The following is a 13,542-nucleotide window of genomic DNA, read 5'->3' on the forward strand; positions in this document are numbered from 1 at the left end:
TTCACCAGACGATTCCATGGTATTCCACCCCGGTTCAACTTCAGGTACCCTTGACAGTTGATGCTGTTGCTGAGAACACAACCCTGTACGCATTCCTTTACCTCTCTTGTTGGAATTCACTGATTTGCGGTACGCCATCCCACCACTGCCACCATATGTCACGTAGAGTAGGCCAGAAGGCTAAACTGGATAACCTAACCTCTATCAAAATAAAAAGATGGCGGAACCGCAAAAGTTCTTCTGTGCAAAGGTGTTTATTTACAAGTGAATTCCGGAACAAAAAAACAACAGTACTGCCATCAACGTCTACCTTATGGGACAGCTTAAAAACAATGCTGCCCCATCCACAGCTCAATCCAAACTGCCTCTCTAGAGACTGGAGGAGAGGCTCCTTTTGTAGGGCTAGCCCCTCCCCTCAGAACAATTAACCCTAATTAATTCATCAATTAACAATACAAACCGACATTTTCCATGAACTAAACATACTAAAGGACATACATTGCAACACGGTTTTAAACAATATCACAACATAACATTTACAACATTACATCACTACTGACAATATCTTTCAATATGCCCATATGCATTAATGAGCCATTTGGGACAGGCACTATAAAGCCAACCCAATTCCCTTAGCTCGGGTCCTTTTCCAGCATACCCGGAAGCTACAGAGATGGAGAGAGAGGAACAGAACAAACAAACAATGCGCTCATCCACAACATTGATAAGTACAATAATTATTGTATCTCTCAAATATGAACATTGACAAGTGTGAAATGCATGCACCAAGACAGAAGTTAATTTGTGTGTCGACCCACATTGTTAACTTATCTTATAATGGCACAGGGAGGAGTGATGAATATGTGTGTGCGTTAAAGAACCAAATGCTGCCCGCGGCCAGTGACGGACTTCTACGTCACAGTCTGGAAGGAGAGTTTACAGTCTAACCAGACACCTAAGTATTTGTAGTTGTCCACGTATTCTAAATCAGAGCCGTCCAGAGTAGTGATGATGGACAGGCGGGTAGGTGCGGGTAGCGATCGGTTAAAGAGCATGCATTTAGTTTTACTTGTATTTAAGAGCAATTGGAGGCCACGGAAGGAGAGTTGTATGGCATTGAAGCTTGCCTGGAGTGTTAGCACAGTGTCCAAAGAAGGGCCAGAAGTATACAGAATGGTGTCGTCTGCGCAGAGGTGGATCAGAGACTCACCAGCAGCAAGAGCGACCTCATTGATGTATACAGAGAAGAGAGTCGGTCCAAGAATTGAACCCTGTGGCACCCCCATATAGACTGCCAAAGGTCCGGACAGCAGACCCTCCGATTTGACACACTGAACTCTATCAGAGAAGTAGTTGGTGAACCCGGCGAGGCAATCATTTGAGAAACCAAGGCTGTCGAGTCTGCCGATGAGGATGTGGTGATTGACAGAGTCGAAAGCCTTGGCCAGATCAATAAACACGGCTGCACAGTAATGTTTCTTATCGATGGTGGTTAAGATATCGTTTAGGAGGTGCACCCATGACCAGCTCTGAAACCAGATTGCATAGCAGAGAAGGTATGGTGAGATTCGAAATGGTCGGTAATCTGTTTGTTGACTTGGCTTTCGAAGACCTTAGAAAGGCATGGTAGGATAGATATAGGTCTGTAGCAGTTTGGGTCAAGAGTGTCCCCCCCTTTGAAGAGGGGGATGACCGCAGCTGCTTTCCAATCTTTGGGGATCTCAGACGACACGAAAGAGAGATTGAACAGGCTAGTAATAGGGGTGGCAACAATTTCGGCAGATAATTTTAGAAAGAAAGGGTCCAGATTGTCTAGCCCGGCTGATTTGTAGGGGTCCAGATTTTGCAGCTCTTTCAGAACATCAGCTGAACGGATTTGGGAGAAGGAGAAATGGGGAAGGCTTGGGCGAGTTGCTGTGGGGGCTACAGTGCTGTTGACCGGGGTAGGAGTAGCCAGGTGGAAAGCATGGCCAGCCGTAGAAAAATGCTTATTGAAATTCTCAATTATGGTGGATTTATCAGTGGTGACAGTGTTTCCTATCTTCAGTGCAGTGGGCAGCTGGGAGGAGGTGTTCTTATTCTCCATGGACTTTACAGTGTCCCAGAACTTTCGATGCTAATGCAGAACGCCATAGGATGTTTTTGTGTTGGTTAAGGGCAGTCAGGTCTGGGGAGAACCAAGGGCTATATCTGTTCCTGGTTCTAAATTTGTTGAATGGGCCATGTTTATTTAAGATGGTTAGGAAGGCATTTAAAAAAATATCCAGGCATCCTCTACTGACGGGATGAGATCAATATCCTTCCAGGATACCCCGGCCAGGTCGATTAGAAAGGCCTGCTCGCTGAAGTGTTTCAGGGAGCGTTTGACAGTGATGAGTGGGGGTTGTTTGACCGCTGACCCATTACGGATGCAGGCAATGAGGCAGTGATCGCTGAGATCTTGGTTGAAGACAGCAGAGGTGTATTTAGAGGGCAAGTTGGTTAGGATGATATCTATGAGGGTGCCCGTGTTTAAGGCTTTGGGGAGGTACCTGGTAGGTTCATTGATAATTTGTGTGAGATTGAGGGCATCAAGTTTAGATTGTAGGATGGCTGGGGTGTTAAGCATGTTCCAGTTTAGGTCGCCTAGCAGCACGAGCTCTGAAGATAGATGGGGGGCAATCAGTTCACATATGGTGTCCAGAGCACAACTGGGGGCAGAGGGTGGTCTATAGCAGACTGCAACGGTGAGAGACTTTTTTAGAGAGGTGGATTTTTAAAAGTAGAAGTTCAAATTGTTTGGGTACAGACCTGGATAGTAGGACAGAACTCTGCAGGCTATCTTTGCAGTAGATTGCAACACCGCCCCCTTTGGCAGTTCTATCTTGTCTGAAAAGGTTGTAGTTTGGAATTAAAATTTCAGAATTTTTGGTTGTCTTCCTAAGCCAGGATTCAGACACAGCTAGAACATCCGGGTTGGCAGAGTGTGCTAAAGCAGTGAATAGAACAAACTTAGGGAGGAGGCTTCTAATGTTAACATGTATGAAACCAAGGCTATTACGGTTACAGAAGTTGTCAAAAGAGAGCGCCTGGGGAATAGGAGTGGAGCAAGGCACTGTAGGGCCTGGATTCACCTCTACATCGCCAGAGGAACAGAGGAGGAGTAGAATAGGGGTGCGGCTGAAAGCAATAAGAATTGGTCGTCTAGAACGTCTGGAACAGAGAGTAAAAGGAGGTTTCTGGGGGCGATAAAATAGCATCAAGGTATAATGTACAAACAAAGGTATGGTAGGATGTGAATACAGTGGAGGTAAACCTAGGTATTGAGTGATGAAGAGAGAGATATTGTCTTTAGAAACATTATTGAAACCAGGAGATGTCATTGCATGTGTGGGTGATGGAACTAATAGGTTGGATAAGGTATGGTGAGCAGGACTAGAGGCTCTACAGTGAAAGAAGCCAATAAACACTAACCAGAACAGCAATGGACAAGGCATATTGACATTAAGGAGAGGCATGCTTAGTCGAGTGATCAAAAGGGTCCAGAGTGGAGAGGTTGGTTGGGGGTCACGGCGATCCAGACAGCCAGCCAGGCCATCGGTAGCAAGCTAGCATAGGATGGACGTCTGTTATTAGCCACCTCTTGCGCTCCGTCCGTAGATTAGTGGGGTTCCGTGTGGTAGAGGGGACCAATCCAAATCACACAACAACAACAAAAATAAAAACAATAGATATAGCTAGAGGCCCAGAAGAAGAAAAAAATAACAATAACAATAAAAATAAATAAATAAATTGTCCGATTATCTATTCAGATAGCAGCCGATAAGACAGCTAATGGTTAGCAGGCCACAGATGGGCGCCCAAGCAACGTCGCGACGGAGGAACCAGACGCGGATAACTCCCTCAGGTAGACAACGTCGGCAGTTCAGCCGTGAAGGCCCGGCGGGGCTCCGCGCAGGCAGCAAAACGGGCCTGGACAGTTGACCGCAGCCCAGGAGCGATTGATGGAACTCCTCAGCTGGCTAGCTCCGGAACAACCGATGCTCGCTCCGGAATCGACGAAAACTCCAACTAGCTTCCGATTAGCTTCTGGATTAGCTTCTGGCTAGCTTCTGGCCAGTTTCCGGCCAGCTCCTGACCCAGCTTGTGATTAGCTTCTGGATTAGCTTCTGGCTAGCTCCTGGCTAGCTTCTGGCTAGCTCCTGGCTAGCTTCTGGATAGTTTCTGGCTAGCTTCTGGATAGTTTCTGGCTAGCTTCTTGGAGTTTGGAGTTTCTGGCTAGCTTCTTGGATGATTACAGACCTGAGGTAAATAATACTTTTTTTATACTTTTTTATAAAAATAAATTGGTGAGGCGGGTTGTAGGAGAGTGTTTTGAGGATGAGTTTATGGAAAAAGTTGTAAATATATATATATATATATATACGGGACACGACAAGACGAAGACAAAAGACGTCTGAACTGCTATGCCATCTTGGTTAGGAGGCCACGGAAGCGGACAAGGTGGTGGACTAAGACTATGGGGGGGGGGGGGGGTACTGTCACGTTCTGACCTTTATTTCCTTTGTTTTGTATTCATTATTTAGTATGGTCAGGGCGTGAGTTGGGGTGGGCAGTCTGTTTGATTTTCTATGATTTGGGGATTTCTATGTTTCGGCCAAGTATAGTTCTCAATCAGAGACAGGTATCATTAGTTGGCTCTGATTGAGAATCATACTTAGGTAGCCTGGGTTGTACTGTTTGTTTGTGGGTGATTGTCTATGTTGATTGCTTGTTTCAGCACAGTTCGCATGAGCTTCACGGTTGTTATTTCGTTTATTGTTTTTGTATAGTGGTTCAGTGTTTTCTTTATTAAAATTAATGATGAACACATACCACACCGCATTTTGTTCCTCCGATCCTTCTCGCCTCGCCTCTCCTCTTCAGATGAAGAGGACGACGACCGTGACAGGTAGTGTGCATATAAACATGTATGTCCTTAGACAGCACACACCAATGGCATTCGCCCTTTCTCTATCACACACACAAACGTAGAGACAGTCTCCTTACCTTTACCTCTTTCACTGACACAGTCACACAAAATCTCCCCTGGTGACACACTGCGATTTAATACCGCTGGTATCGCACTCATTCACACAACCTCACTTTCATTACAGAAGAAGCAGCCCTGAAGACTTGTTGCATTCAGAGGTGGATTGCTGAATGAAAGATTGCTTTATCATTCCTTTTCAGAGTGCTTCAACTAACTATTCCTGAAAAGAAGTCACATAACTGTGCTGTCTGAGCCTTGCATAACAAATACACTTTTACCTGTAATACACTCTAGGCTAACACAATACAACCAACTGCCTCCTAAAGGTCAAACTTGTATTTTTATGGTCTACAGGGAGATCATGATAGCTAATAAGTTGAGTAATAATATGAGTCTCAAAAGCACTTTTCAGTTCTGCTAAGGTAAATGACTTGAATGGGAGCGGATGCTTTTTTTTAATGGAGTCCATAATTAACCCAGACACCATCGACAGAGAACCCCATTCCACAGCCGCTATCACACTGTATTATGTAAAAGTTCCTTATAGATAATTGCCTGGCTCGAATTATAATTAGGTCAGTAGTGGTTTCTCTGAAAGAGCTTTGCGGATGAAGATTTGAGAGAGCATTCCTACAGCATTCCTACAGTATCCAACCCTGGTCCTGGAGAACTAGCTGATTCAGCTAATCAACAAATCATCAAGACATGGTTGGTGGAATCAGAAGTTTCAGTGCCGGGTCGAGGCAAAGCTTGCCCAGACTGTAGCACTCCAGAGACAAGGTTGGATGCAACTGGTATTCAGTCTTTAGAATAATGCATGATATACTTGATATAGGCCTACACTTGATAAATATTCATTAGGCCTAAACCACATCTCCCACAAGCCACAGTGTTCTCTCACCATCTTTGCTGTCGGCTGTCTTGGCCACCGCAGAGTTGGAGTCGAAGCTGTCCTGCATGTGTTGCCCACGGAAACAGATTAGGTACTCCACCTCGATGAGGTCACTCTCCTCGTCCTCCTCCAATGGGAGCCAGGTGCCATCAATGAACCACTGGCTCCTCATGACAGGGATGCTCTCCTGTTCTGAGGGTGGGAGAGAGAAAGGAGCACGGGGAAATTCGAAAGAGATTTACACAAGCATTCGATTTGTTTTTCTTTTCAGTGTTTCCCTTTCATTGTTTCCTAGACTGGGAATGAAATGCTAAGGTAATCAAAGACAACATGAGTAATGCATCCTGAGCCAGTTGGTAACAACTCTATCTGTGTGGTGTTGACACAGCATGCAAATAAGACTAGGTAGGTACGTTTGTGACGGCTACAATACGACAGGTAATCCGGCACCGCATAAAGCTAGGCATTGGCAATCTCAGTTGCATGTGGAAGGAGGCCAAAGTTGATTACAGAACTAATTAGTTTAGAATTAGTAGTTGGTGAGAGCATGACAACATGCTCTCACAACTACTGTGTATTCTAGCTAATAGCACAGAGTTTGGGTGCAACTTTGTTCCAACAAACAGGGAGCAAGCAACACACGGTTATCACCATTTATAGAGCAGCAGAGACATAAACGCTCTTATGGAATCCCTTTTACTCAGGCGACATTTATCATTGGATGTGGTGCGGAGAGAACATACAGTATGTAGGATAGTGAAAATGCCAATGTCTCTGAAAAGTCTTATTAAACCAAACAGACTCTAGTGAGCTCATGAGTATACCAAATTGTAATATTACAGGCCCAAACATAGTAACAGAGTCTCAAACTGATTACAACATCTCGCAAACTCAGACAATTAGCCATGCATCCCTTAATGGAAAATTAAATACCCTGCTGGTCTGACCAAGTAATCCAGGGCTCTATAGCAACAGGCCCTATAACCATGGGTCCATTCATTTTCACCATGACTGGCTTTCTTGGAAATCTACATTAATTAGTTAGCACGGTCCAGATATATTCAATGGAGTCAGTGCCCAATATTGTGGATAAACTAATAAAAATGGGCCACCATTGTGGATTTGTGAAAGGTGGCAAAGATAAACTACAGGTTCATTAGTTTGCTCAAATATGATGCCCTGACTCTACTCCGGATTGCGACAAAACAGTGCATTCAGAGAGTATTCATGGTGAAAATGAATGGACCCATGGTTATAGGGCCTGTTGCTATAGAGTATCCATTCTAAAATCAAATTCAATTGATTGGACATGATTTGGAGAGGCACACACCTGTCTATGTAAGGTCCCACAGTTGACAGTGCATGTCAGAGCAAAAACCAAGCCAGGAGGTCAAAGGAATTGTCTGTAGAGCTCAGAGACCGGATTGTGTCGAGGCACAGATCTGGGGAAGGGAACCAAAAAATGTCTGCAACATTGAAGGTCCCCAAGAGCACAGTGGCCTCCATCATTCTTAAATGGAAGAAGTTTGGAACCACCAAGACTCTTCCTAGAGCTGGTCGCCAGGTCAAACTGAGCAATCAGGGAAGGTGACCAAGAACCCAATAGTCACTGACAGAGCTCCAGAGTTCCTCTGTGAAGATGAGAGAACCTTACAGAAGGACATCCATCTCTGTAGCACTCCACCAATTAGGCCTTTATGGTAGAGTGGCCAGACGGAAGCCACCCCTCAGTAAAAGGCACATGACAGTCTGCTTGGAGTTTCATGCTGTGGGGATGTTTTTCAGCGGCAGGGACTGGGACACAAGTCAGGATCGAGGGAAAGATGAACTGAGCAAAGTACAGAGAGATTCTTGATGAAAACCTGCTCCAGAGCTCTCAGGACCTCAGACTGAGCTTCAACTTTTGCCACAACTTTGGAAGTATGCTTTGGGTCATTGTCCACTTGGAAGACCCATTTGCAACCAAGCTTTAACTTCTGACTGATGTCTTGAGATGTTGCTTCAATATATCCATATAATTTTCCTTTCTCATGATGCAATCTATTTTGTGACGTGCACCAGTCCCTCCTGCAGCAAAGCACCCCCACAACATGATGCTGCCACCCCCGTACTTCATGGTTGGAATGGTGTTCTTCGGCTTGCAAGCCTCCTCCTTTTTCCTCCAAACATAATGATGGTCATTATGGCCAAACAGCTCTATTTTGGTTTCATCAGACCAGAGGACATTTCTCCAAAAAGTATGAGAATTGTCCCCATGTGCAGTGGCAAACCGTAGTCTTTCTTTTTTATGGCGGTTTTGGAGCAGTGGCTTCTTCCTTGCTGAGTGGCCTTTCAGGTTATGTCGATAAAGGACTCATTTTACTGTGGATACAGATACTTTTGCACCAGCATCTCACAAGGTCCTTTGCTGTTGTTCTGGGAATGATTTGCATTTTTCGCACCAAAGTACGTTCATCTCTAGGAGACAGAACACGTCTCCTTCCTGAGCAGTGTGAGGCTGCGTGGTCCCATGGTATTTATACTTGCATACTATTGTTTGTACAGATGAACGTGGTACCTTCAGGCGTTTGGTAATTGCTCCCAAGGATGAACCAGACTTGGGGAGGTCTACAGTTGTTTTTATGAGGTCTTGGCTGATTTCTTTTGATTTTCCCATGATGTCAAGCAAAGAGGCACTGAGTTTGAAGGTAGGCCTTGAAATACGTCCACAGGTACACCTCCAATTGATTCAAATTATGTCAATTATCCTATCAGAAGCTTCTAAAGCCATAACATAATTTCCTGGAATTTTCCCAGCTGTTTAAAGGCACAGTCAACTTAGTGTATGTAAACTTCTGACCCACTGGAATTGTGATAAAGTGAATTATAAGTGAAATAATCTGTCTAAAGAATTGGAAAAGGAAAAATGACTTGTCATGCACAAAGTAGATGTCCTAACTGACTTGCCAATACTATAGTTTGTTAACAAGAAATGTGTGGAGTGGTTGAAAAATGAGTTTTAATGACTCCAACCTAAGTGTATGTAAACTTCCGACTTCAACTGTATACACACACACACACACACACACACACACACACACACACACACACACACACACACACACACACACACACACACACACACACACACACACACACACACACACACACATACAGTACATACACATATATACACACATATATATACATACATACATACATACATACATACATACATACATACATACATACATACATACATACATACATACATACATACATACATACATACATACATACATACATACATACATACATACATACATACACACACACACACACACATACACACATACATACATACATACATACATACATACATACATACATACATACATACATACATACATACATACATACATACAAATATATACATATGTCTTTATGTTTGAAGCCTGAAATGTGGCAAAAGGTCGCAAAGTTCAAGGGGGCCGAATACTTTCGCAAGGCACTGTACATATATCACATACATATATACACACACACATAGACACAGATATATATCTATATATATCTACAAAACACATATATATATATATACATACACACATATACATAAACTTCCGACTTCAACTGTATATACATACACACATATGTAGACACACACACACACACAAATACATACATACGTACATACATACAAACATACATATATAGTTGCAAAAATGTCTAAACAGGTTTTTGCTTTGTCATTATGGGGGTATTGTGTGTAGATTGAGGGGGGAAATGATTTAATAAATTTTAGAATAAGGCTGTAACATATTAAAATGTGGAAAAAGTCAAGCGGTCTGAATATTTTCAGAATGCACTATGTATGTGGCCCATATTTGTGCACTAAGGCCTATTATAGACCGAGACAGATTGCATATGAGACGTGAACGAATTATGGTGACATCATGCCATGCGACCTCTGATCTCGTATGTGTGCTGTACAAGGTAATCTCTGTAGTTACCTGTCCACACAGTCGGCAGCCTCTCATTGGAGAGTTATGCAACAGGAATTAAGACCAGAGATTATGGACACCATTCAACATCTGGCACAGAGGTGTTTGCTTGCCAGTGGGAGATGAATAGCACTTGGCAATATGGGTTTTTGACTCAAATATTTGAAAGGGTCACTAACCCTCTTACACACATTGGTTTGCAAGCAAAACAAATAATGAATGCTGGGTATATAAGTAGGAAAGAGGAAGCTTCCTATTGATACTTACGATTCCAATACACAGGAGAGCATTCTCTGTCTTTGTAATCCACCGCATACAGCCCACCCCTGACACATACAGCCTCTACATTGATGTTTACTGAATCAAGGTCTCTTTCGTCTGTGGAGTCCGTTCTCTCCATCGAACCCCTGTCCCTATGTACCCTAGTTCACGGCTCCAGCACTGGTCCAGCTCGCTCGACTCCGTTCGACCCCCCCAGTTGTCACTTCCACACCGCTTGTATTCTCTTCCTCATACCCTTCATCCATGCCCACAAAGCCCTGGCACTTTGTCGTGCCAGAGTTCAGTTCGCATAATTTACAGAACATGACCTCCATTTTCAGGGAGTCGTGTCCAACGAAAGGCTTCCATGTTTTTTTGTCCTCCTTGTAAAACCCCCCACCTCTTTGGGTACATAGGGACCTAACCCTATGTACCCTGGAAACCTCAACCTGCCTCACTCGCACAGGACATTTCTGATCCCCAGCCCCATGGGCAACCCTGAAATTAACACATACCACTACTTTCCCAATGCTACACATTCCTTTGTCTCATGCCCTTCTGCACACTTCTCACACATAGGAACCTCCCTCCTACATACTGCTGCCACATGCCCATAAGCTTGACACCTGTAACAACGTAATGTATTCGGCACAAAAGCTTGTACAGGATAACTTATATATCTTAACATCACTTTGTCGGGCAAGGACTCAACATCAAAACTCAAAAGAACAGACAATGACTCTTCTGTTTCACCCTGTCTGCGTCGCACCAAACGACGATCATCACAAACACCAGGAATCTTACCCTACAGTTGATCAACTTTTACATTTACTGCTACCCCAGTAATCCCTCCTTTCAATGGCAGCCTTTTTCTTGAGAGCAAAACAATTCACATTTCTTGCCCACGTTCGTTTAACCAGAAGAAATACAACAACAACAAAACATTCCCACACCCTGAAACCACAAATGGATCAGCCAAAAGGCAAGGGTCCACTTTTTCCCAAAACTTCACTCCTACTGTCACAGACCCATCTTTATCCTGACCCTCGGTGTCCTGGGCTCTGAGAACTTCACCACACCTACCCGTGTCTGCCTCTCCACGGGTGGCCTCTCTTTCAAAAACGCCTGCCTTGGGGGAGATACAGGGCCAGAGCACAAAGCACCGCTCCACACGAGTTGTAATCTTTCAGACACTTGAAAAAATGTGTCAGCTTGTATATTTACTGTAGCAATTAATCCGCTGATAGGAACATTGCTGAAAAATGTCTGATTGCTCAATCGAACAAGGACAACCATATCTACACGCACAAAATCATTTAGTACAATCAGTATCACATAGAGCCTTCGCGACATGCCACAAAGCAGGACTACATTTATTTTCATATCTTATTTTTATTTTCATATTATTATTATTATTACTTTTGTTTATATTAACAAATATCAACAAACAAACGAGGACTAGTCACATGCAAACAAGCATACATACAAACTATTTACATTTCCAAGAATCCTAAACAAACAAATCATTTTCATTAATAATACAAGTTTTAATTGCCTTTTTGTTTATTTCTATTTTCATATCTCTAGCAACAAATGGGACCGAAAAGACGCCCACCATTCATTCTCATGACCGGTACGTACGGGTACTTTGGTATACCTAACGATCCCACCCCTCTTCGGGGGGAAACAAACGCAAGATGTCATAGACGTCAATGTAACTTCACATATGTTACACACCGGTATTTTATTAGCTCAAACACATAAATCGATTATTGTATGTGCAACAGACATGCAGAGCGATTACTTTGCAAAGTTGCCCACCATCGAGCGTTCGCGTTACACAGACAAGTTAAGATTGATCCATCTACCCTAATGCCTCTTCAGTCTCCCTCCTTCAAACTGGAGTAATGACCAATATATATATATACAGTACCAGTACCACATATATATATAGTGGCAGACCAGGGGGTTTGGTCAAGACGTTTACAGAGATCAGACACGGACAGAGTTGGGTTAGTTCGGTTTCAAGGGTGTGTATTTAAACAACAAACAAAAACAAAATGTCTCCCCCAGGAGATCTTCTCCGGGATACCGTCTGCTGGGCTCCGAGTCTTGCTGTATCCTGTCGGGAACAAAAGTGAGCTCCCTCTGTTATCCCTGGGACTGAGCACGACTATATGGGAATAACCTCTCTTCCCCCAGTCCCCTCTCCTGTGTTCTGCCCTTCTGGCAACTTTATGGCTGACCTGCTGTGTCTCTGTATATATATATATATATGTGTGTGTGTGTGTGTGTGTGTGTGTGTGCGTGTGTGTGTGTACTCGTCACCAACCACAATAAGCCCCAATGGGGCTGCTGGCTGGAGAGCCCATCGAGACCTGGCACGTCCAGCTGAGGGAGCCATCGCCTTGTGATGTGGACTCCATCTGCCACCAGGCCTCGACGAGTCTCCCCCTTGTGGCTGACCTGCTGTATGTCTCTGTATATATATATATATATAAGGGCCCATGCTGGTGGATAGGCATTCACTGCACGGCTGTGGTTGGCTCTCATCAGCAGGACCCAGATATTTTACAGGATTAGAAGGTGGACTTTGTACTCTTCATGGCTATGGGTTCAATGGCACTGCCAAAGTAGAGGCAAAGTCTAGAAAGGTGGACTTCATTGTGGATGCGGCAGAGAGGTTTCTGGGATTGAAGGACTCCTCGGTGAAGGAGTAAGGCTGTCACGAGCCGCACTACCCTGTCAGGCCCCAGAGCCTGAGTGGGGAGATATGGAACTTCGAAGGATTGAAGAAGTGAGAGTCTGTTTTGATTCGTTTTTTTTGTTTTTGTCGACTATTTTAGTTGTGTGGAGTAAGTTGGTTTTCCCCATGAAGTATGGTTGTATTTTTTACTTTGAATCCAGTAGTGGGCAGCAATGCTACTTTTTGGAAGAAGTCAGCCTGAAACCCCACAGAAGAAGAAAAACCAGTAAATCCCCAATGAAGGCTCACACCTTTACCTATTGGTTCATGGTAAAATTGCAATGAATTTGGATGAATTGAAATGACTACTATTTTCGGTGTAGGCCTATGTTTTGCAAACTTATATTTCAAATATAGGCAAATTATTCTTTGTTTTTTGCAGGAGAGTGCTTTAACTTTTTGTTGAATCAAGGGAGTGTGCAAAATTGATCTTGCGTGACAAACACTGATGGACAGCTAATCACGGCTAGCCTGGCTAGACCAGCAATGCTAGACGGAGATTGCAAGTTATTTGCCGAGCTATAGGAAGAGCTATAGGAGGATAGGCTCATTGTATATTTTTTTATGTAACCTGTATTTAACTAGGCAAGTCAGTTAAGAACAAAATATTATTTACAATGCCAGCCTACACCGGCCAAACCCGGACAAC

At 43.7% G+C, this 13,542-nt stretch overlaps 1 pseudogene; it reads right to left on the reverse strand.

Moving 5' to 3' along the window:
* The window catches only part of LOC135527167 (phospholipase DDHD1-like), an 89,412-nt pseudogene that overhangs the window by 44,803 nt on the left and 31,067 nt on the right, over positions 1–13,542 (reverse strand).

The sequence above is a fragment of the Oncorhynchus masou genome, chromosome 32 (assembly GCF_036934945.1).
Source record: "Oncorhynchus masou masou isolate Uvic2021 chromosome 32, UVic_Omas_1.1, whole genome shotgun sequence".
NCBI lineage: Eukaryota > Metazoa > Chordata > Actinopteri > Salmoniformes > Salmonidae > Oncorhynchus > Oncorhynchus masou.